The 8,222-nt window shown below is 47.7% G+C and overlaps 1 pseudogene; it reads left to right on the top strand.

The window, feature by feature from the left end:
- Positions 1-4,073: 4,073 nt before the first annotated feature.
- Positions 4,074-7,860, top strand: LOC130112090 (uncharacterized protein K02A2.6-like; annotated as a pseudogene).
- Positions 7,861-8,222: the final 362 nt, after the last annotated feature.

Below are 8,222 nucleotides of genomic sequence, written 5' to 3'. Positions count from 1 at the left end.
CACATCATCATACTATTGCTCACAATGTACTCACAGGTGTGAGTACTCAGGACGCACTGACAACTTGACTTATTTACACTTGATTCAACATGAATCGAGTGCAACCGGACTTGGTATATATACCAAGTCCAATTCCCTTGGATAACCATGACCTGGATGAATGAGAACATTCACAGACTTGATTCGACATGCATTCCTGGCCATGATATGATTGCTATTTAGTGATCCAACATACCTGTATGTTGACGGAAAGATTTGCCTACTGGGGTCGTCCGCGTGGTGTGGCAGTCTATTCTGTTGCCTACCAACATGGGGATCGCCGGTTCGAATCCCTGTTTTGCCTCTGGTTTGAGCGGGCGTCCCTACAGACACAATTGGCCGTGTCTGCGGGTGGGAAGCTGGATGTGGGTATGTGTCCTGGTCGCTGCACTAGCGCCTCCTCTGGTCGATCGGAGCGCCTGTTCGATGGGGGGGGGCTGGGGGGAATAGCGTGACCCTCCCGCGCGCTACGTCCTCCTGGTGAAACGTCTCACTGTCAGGTGAAAAGAAGCGGCTGGCGACTCCACATGTATCGAGGGGGGCATGTGGTAGTCTGCAGCCCTCCCCGGATCGCCAGAGGGGGAAGAGTGGGGTAATTGGCTAGATACAATTCGGAGGGAAAAAAAGGGGGGGGGGCGGGGAAAGAAGTTTGTCTACAAATTGCTGACTCTTCTAAATCACTTAAACACGAAATAAAGACATCTGTTAAAGATGAATGTAAATGCAAACTGACGTGAAGAATGCAATTTTAGTGTGAGACCCTTGTTTGCACAACATCCTGTGTTCAAATCCCGTGGGAGGACATCAACTGCATGTCTTTCCCTCGCTCTCTACATCTTCCATTAACGCTGTTTATACTCGCCTGTGTAATGAATGCTAAAACTGTTCCAACATTTAAAAAGATACAACAGAAAATATGCTTTAGAGCAGTGGTTCTCAACCTTTTTGGGGTCCTGGACCCCCTGCGTATTTTTGATCTACCCTGAGGACCCCTCCACCTGATCTTGGGGGAGGGGGGTTGCAATTTGATAGAAACAGTAGAAACTGCATTTTAAATTGCATTATAGCATTTATTCTCTCTTTGGGGCAAAAATAAGAGCTTTCAGTTGTAACTTAGCTATATGTAACAAAACAGAATATGTATTCAGTAACTTTCAGATATATGTAACAAAACAGAATATGTATTCAGTAACTTTCAGATATATGTAACAACAGAATTTTTATGCAGCAACTTTTAACAATGCAAACGGGAGCGAGATCTCTTATTAAAATACAATAAATTACACTTGTGAAACAGATGTAATTAGAGAAAAAAGTCCTGTTACCCTTTATAGTTTAGGTAGATAAAGGTCTCAGTCACATTTGAGTAAAATAATCCCATTTCCATAAATGTCACAGGATCTTTTTTTAAAGATATTTTATTTTCACGGACCCCTTGCAATTACACCACGGACCACTAGGGGTCCGCGGACCCCCGGTTGAGAAACCCTGCTTTAGAGCACTAAATATTTGTCCTTATTCGACCTGCTTGTGTGTAGAGAGGGTCTTCTTATCACCGCAATCCTTGTTGACCCTCTGCGATCCCAACAATTAACGCAAATTCATCCAATCCCCGTGAATTCTGCGCGACCTTGCAATTTGTCCAATCATTGCAACGTTTTTCGCAAATTTGCCCAATCATCGTAGTTTCCCGTGAGTTTCACCAATCACAGCAATCCCCCGCGCAAACCATTCAGCTATACGTCACCAAACTCGCTTCCTTGTTGTGAAGATGCAGGCGTGCGCCGCGGACGTCTCACATTTGCCAACTAAAATTACTGGAAAGACCCTGCAAGGTGCAAGGCAAGTCCTTGGTGTTCTGCGCGAAAACTGTTTTGCACCACGTGCAACGCTGTGGTGGAACACAAAGGAGAATCATCGATTACTATAACACACCCGGAGAGGGGTTGAAATGCATGGACAACAGACAAGACAAATCACCACGACGGAGGCTGTTGCATCCAGATCTACCGCAAGCGCGGAAAGAATCAAGGCGAGTTAGATTCAGTATGCGTGGTTAGTGGTGAGGTTCTGTGCACTTCAACTTTTAAGCCTGTTTGCTGCTTTGTGGAATACCCCCTAAGTCAGGGTTGGGCAATCTTATCCAGAAAGGGCCAGTTCGGGTGAAGGTTTTTGTTCCAACCAAGCAGTTACACACCTGATCCCACTAATCAACCAGTAGAGTCTTTGCTGAGGAACTTGATTAGGAGACACAGGTGTGTAATTGCTCGGTTGGAGAAAAAAGCCTTCACCCACACTGGGCCCTTTCTGGATAAGATTGCCCACCCCTGCCCGAGGTGCACTTCTTCTATTTACAGATAAAGCATATTTTGTTGGAATTTTTGTAATCCTGAGCCTTTTTGGTAAGGTTACTTATAACACTCATAGAAGTGCGGTTTTTCCTCACTTGAACAAGTTGCCTTCGATTTTTAACGAATTTTACAAAAAATCGCAACTATTTTTTAATTTTCACGTGCTCCCGCAATTTCATTGCAAAAAAACCAACAAAAAAAAAACATCGCAACATGCATTGCAATTTTTTAGAAAAGCTGAAATCAGGCATTTTGGGCCGCACAAATCCCCCCTAAAAAGCCCGCGAAACAGTGTAACATTGGGCCGGTGCAGGTGGAGAGAACTAGCAACCAGCGTGTGGCTAGTGTAAACTACTAATAAGACACGTTAGTCCCTAGCTAACGGGTCTGACCCTTTAGCCGAGCGGTTAGTGATGTCGCCTTGTGGTGCAGTACACCTCGTATCGAATCCCGCACCTGGCAAGAAAATAACCGGTTATACTAGTTAGCAAGAGCCCCGGGATAGCTGATTAGCTCAGAGTCGACAGACAACGGGATGGGGATTTCCCCACTGCTACTTTATTCAGTCATACTTAACATCGACCATACACTGCCAGGTCTCCACGGCACTATGTTCACCTATCATATATGAACAGTAAAACATAAAAATCATAACCTGCACCAACTTGTTACGGTGAGAGTTCGTTCCTGTGGACGTCGGTCGAAGCAGCACTCAGAACGCCTCTACTCTACAAAACAAAAAGCGGAGCCACCCTGTGGCGCTATTTGGCATTGCAGCAATCCTGTGTTTATATTTACCGGACTCTTCACTGTTACAACAGCACCGGTGTTGAAGCATGAAGTGGCCTTTCTGGCAATTTTTGTACCCTGGGTGATGTCAAGTCTAATGGCCCTGTTAGATTACAGTAGGAAAGAAAACAATATACATTAGCCCAAGAACCAAAACAGAAACTTAATACTGACAAAAGCCCTTATTTATGAATTAACACATTTTGCCAATCACCGCCCGATAAGCGACGGAGTACTTTTTGAACAACAACTACTACTACTATTACTTTTGGCTGCTCCCATTAGGGTTCGCCACAGCAGATCATCCGTTTCCATCTCTTCCTGTCCTCTGCATCTTCCTCTGTCACACCAGCCACCTGCATGTCCTCTCTCATCACATCCATAAACCTCCTCTTTGGTCTTCCTCTTTTCCTCTTCCCTGGCAGCTCCATCTTCAGCATCCTCCCTCAATAAATATCATCTTAAAACGTTTCTTTTCATGCAAGCTTTTACAAATGTTTGATATTTGTTTTTATCTATTGATACTGTTTTTATTTTTACTTATTTTGTCTCGTTGTAAGTGTTATAATGAGTTAAACAGGACTAGTTTTATTATTATTCTTTAATGGGGTTCCTGGACCTTTTAGGACGTCACTAAGGAAGTAAATGTGTTCTGTCCATCAGTCTGTTGTGTATGTGCCATGTTAATGTTCGCGGACGGTTATTGCGCTGCAATTCAGTTATTCATCAGTCCCATTCAGTTAAGTAAAGCTTTCTTATTATAAAGTATACGTGTCGTTCAAGTTACTACATTTTTGGTGATGAGGATAAAACGGGAGATAGAAGGCTGAAGTTTCGGCGAGTAGAACTACATCTGATTGGTGTTTGCTAGCTAATTGAGCTAATGTTACGGTCATGAGTTCGAGTGAGAACGCTGACAGAGGAAACGGCACCGTGGCCAAGTTTGGCACCATCAGTGACCTTGTGGAAGAGAACGGGGACGGGACGGAATATGTGGAAAGGTTGGGACACTTTTTCTCTGCTAACAGAATTACCGATGAGGATAAACAGCGCTCAATTCTACTGAGTGTGTGTGGTGCAAAGACATAGACATTGATGAGGAATTTGGCGACGCCACAGAAACCCGAATGAGCTAGTCAAGCTCCTTCAGGATCACCACAATCCCAGGCCATCAGTGATCGTCCAGAGGTTTAAATTCAACACTCTGGTCCGGAAGTCAGGTCAGTCCGTAGCCCAGTTTGTGGCAGAGTTATGTCAGTTCTCAGAGCATTGTGAGTACGGGCTGATGTTAGAGGACATGCTCCATGACAGATTTGTAGTTGGCATTAATGATGACAGGATTCAGCGTTGTTTACTAAGGGAGACCACGTTAACTTTCAAGAGAGCATTGGAATTGGCTCAAGGAACGGAAATGGATGCTGATAACGCAAAAGACATTCAGAGAGCGTGTGCTGGTGCGCAGGCGGGAGAAGTACATCAGCTTAGGAGGGAGACAGTTAGGTCTCGAGAAGTGGAGTGTTTCAGGTGTGGAGGGGCACATTATGCTAACAACTGCAAGTTCAAGGGGGCAGTGTGTCACAACTGCAATCTAAAAGGACATTTAGCTAAACGGTGTAGGGGTGCTAAGGGTAAAACAAAGACTCGGCAGGGTAATGCTACCTTTAGGAAGCCACAGTCAGCTGCACACTATGTGGAGGACTCTGAGCAGGAGGAGGAGGGGGAATGCTCCTACACTGTGCTCAATGTGAATGAGCCACAGACGGAGGCAAAAAGGTGCAGGGGTTCTAAGGGGAAAACAGAGACTGGGCAGGGCAACACTGCCTTTAGAAAGCAACAGTTAGCGGCACACTACCTGGATACAGAGCAGGAGGAGGAATGCTCTGTCAACATGTTCAAGGTAAGTGACCCACGTGTTGAGCCTATCTACGCCACAGTGGTAGTCAGTGGAAAAGAGATGAGGATGGAGGTTGACACAGGGGCCTCTGCCTCTATCATTAGTGAGGAGACCTACAAAGAGACTTGGGGTGATACAAGGCACCCACCATCACCCCAGTGAGTATTAAGCTATGGACTTACACAGGACAGACCATACCATTGGTCAGTGCACTAGAGGTGGACATTCAGTGTAACAGCCAGGAAGCAAGAGCACAGCTCCTGGTAGTAAAAGGTAGGGGGCCCAGTCTACTGGGATGGGACTGGCTCCAGAAAATTAAGCTGCACTGGGGTGAGATTCAACACACACGGGTGACTGAGGATGTCCTTCAAACGTATGCTGAGGTTTTCAAAGATGAGCTGGGGGGACTGCAGGGAACTACAGTTAAACTGCATGTAGATCCTCAGGCTACCCCTCGCTTTTTCAAGCCCAGAAGAGTAGCCTATGCTATGAAAGGCAAAGTGGAGGAGGAGCTGGACAGACTACAGAGGCTGGGAGTCATGCATCCTGTCCAGTTCTCAGCCTGGGCGGCCCCCATTGTCCCAGTTCTCAAGAGCGACAGCACAGTACATATCTGTGGAGACTACAATCTCGCCATCAACCAGGCCTCCCAGCTAGAAGAATACCCTCTCCCAAGAGTGGAGGACCTGTTTGCAACCCTGGCTAGTGGTAAGACATTTTCAAAACTAGACATGAGCCATGCCTACCAACATTTGGTGTTGGACGAGGACTCTAAACAGTTCACCACAATCAACACCCACAAGGGGTTGTTTAGGTACAACTGCTTAGTGTTTGGAGTGGCCTCCAGCCCGGCCATTTTCCAAAGGACTATGGACAGTCTGTTGCAGGGTATTCCCCATGTAGCAGTTTATCTGGATGATGCCCTGGTCACTGGAGAGACCGAGGAGGAGCACCTCAGCAACCTGGAGTAGGTGCTAAAGAGACTCTCAGAGGCAGGGCTCTGCTTGAAGCATAGTAAGTGTATTTTCCAAGCTCCAAGCATGACATACCTGGGCCACACCATCACGGCTCAGGGTTTGCGTCCAGTGGAGGACAAGGTCAGGGCCATCAAGGAAGCTCCAAGCCCCAAAAATGTGCCTGAGCTCAGGTCATTTCTGGGCATGGTGAACTACTATGGTAAGTTCCTCCCAGACCTCTCAACATGGCTGGCGCTCCTGTACTCACTTCTCTGCAAGGGCTCTCGTTGGGAGTGGGGGCCTGCACAAGAGACCGCTTTGGCCAATGTGAAAACACTGCTGCATTCAGTGAGGCTGCTGGTTCATTTCAACCCAGACAAAGAGATTATCCTGTCCTGTGACACCTCGCCATATGGCGTCGGGGCAGTTCTTTTGCATATGATGAAGGATGGGTCAGAAAACCCCATTGGATTCGCATCACGGTCATTGACACAAGCGGAGAAGGGCTACTCCCAGCTAGACAAGGAGTGTCTAGCTGTTGTGTTCACTGTTAAACGTTTTCATCAGTAGCTCTACGGTCAGGCATTTACCATATGTACTGACCACAAACCGCTGATGAGCCTTTTTAGTGAGCAGAGTCTATTCCGTCCATGGCATCAACAAGAGTACAGCGCTGGGCCCTCACATTGTCAGCCTACCAGTACACTATAGACTACAGAGCAGGGGAGGACAACGCAAACGCGGACGCACTGAGTCGGCTCCCTTTGCCTGACACACCCACCCAGACCGTGGTGCCTCCAGAGACAGTTTTCTTGCTGGAGAGACTGTCAACTTCCCCTGTGAATGCCAAACAAATCAAACAGTGGACACAGAGGGACCCGGTCCTGTCTCAGGTGAAAAGATTCCTCATACAGGGTTGGCCCCCTGTGGTAGAGGATGAGAGACTGAGGCCTTATGCTAAACGAAAAGATGAACTGAGCGTCCAAGATGGCTGTGTTCTCTGGGGCTCCAGAGTGGTGGTCCCACCTCCGGGGGGTTCACAAGTAATGGAGGAGATCCATGAGGCCAACCCGGGGGCCTTCTGTATGAAAAGCTTAGCCAGGGCATATGTATGGTGGCCTAACATGGACCAGGATCTAGAGAACAAGGTGAAATCCTGTTCCCAGTGTCAGATAAACCAAAAAATGGCACTGCCCGCCCCACTCCATCCATGGGAGTGGCCTGACCGCCCGTGGGCCAGATTACATGTGGAGTTTGCAGGGCCTTTTAAGGGGCAGATGTTTCTAGTCATTGTAGATGCACATTCTAAGTGGCTAGAGGTACACCTGATGAGCAACATCACAGCCCCGGTGACGATTGACAAGCTGCGTCAAGTGTTTGCAACTTTTGGACTTCCTGACACGCTGATGAGGGACAATGGTGCCACATTTACCAGTGAATTGTTCAGGAAGTTCATGGAAAGGAACAGCATCCGCCACATCCACCCAACACCATTCCATTCTGCCTCAAATGGTATGGCTAAGAAAGCCATGCAGACGTTTAAGGAAGGGCTTAAATGTATGACAGGAAGGGAGCCCATTGCAATGAAGGTCTCACGTTGGCTGTTTCAGTACCGCATAACGCCACAAAAACGACAGGGCTCACACCTGCGGAAATGCTGATGGGCAGGAAGCTAAAGTCGCACCTGGACTTGATGCAGCCAGATGTTAAAGCAAGGGTGGAGAGGAAACAGGAGAAACAAAAGGAGAGACGTGATGAGCGTGCCAGAGAGAGACATTTTGAGGAAAAGGACTGTGTGTATGTGAGAAACCTTGGCAGTGGTCAACATTGACTGCCAGGGATCATTCTAAAGCAGTGGTCCTATCTCTTTCGTGGTGAAACTAACGCATGGCAGAGTGTTCCACAGGCACCAGGACCGAATCCGTCAGCGCCATGGCACTCCTCTGTGTCCAGACACCTCAGCCGGGGGGGCATACAGGGGAGACAGAATAAGGCCCAGCACAGGAGCAGCATCCAGGGGCTGTGGTGACTACAGGAGTGAGTAATGAACTCAAAGCTCACACATGCAACCCACTCCTGTGTTGACGAAACCAGGCCCAGTGGAAGACACCACACCAGTGTCTGTTGAGGCACCCCCATGCCCACTGGGAGAGACCCCACCAATGTCTGCTGAGACACCGGGGGTAGTACTAC

The sequence above is a fragment of the Lampris incognitus genome, chromosome 4 (genome assembly GCF_029633865.1).
Source record: "Lampris incognitus isolate fLamInc1 chromosome 4, fLamInc1.hap2, whole genome shotgun sequence".
NCBI lineage: Eukaryota > Metazoa > Chordata > Actinopteri > Lampriformes > Lampridae > Lampris > Lampris incognitus.
Note: the sequence above shows the minus strand (reverse complement) of the source record. Positions and strands in the feature narration are given on the sequence as shown.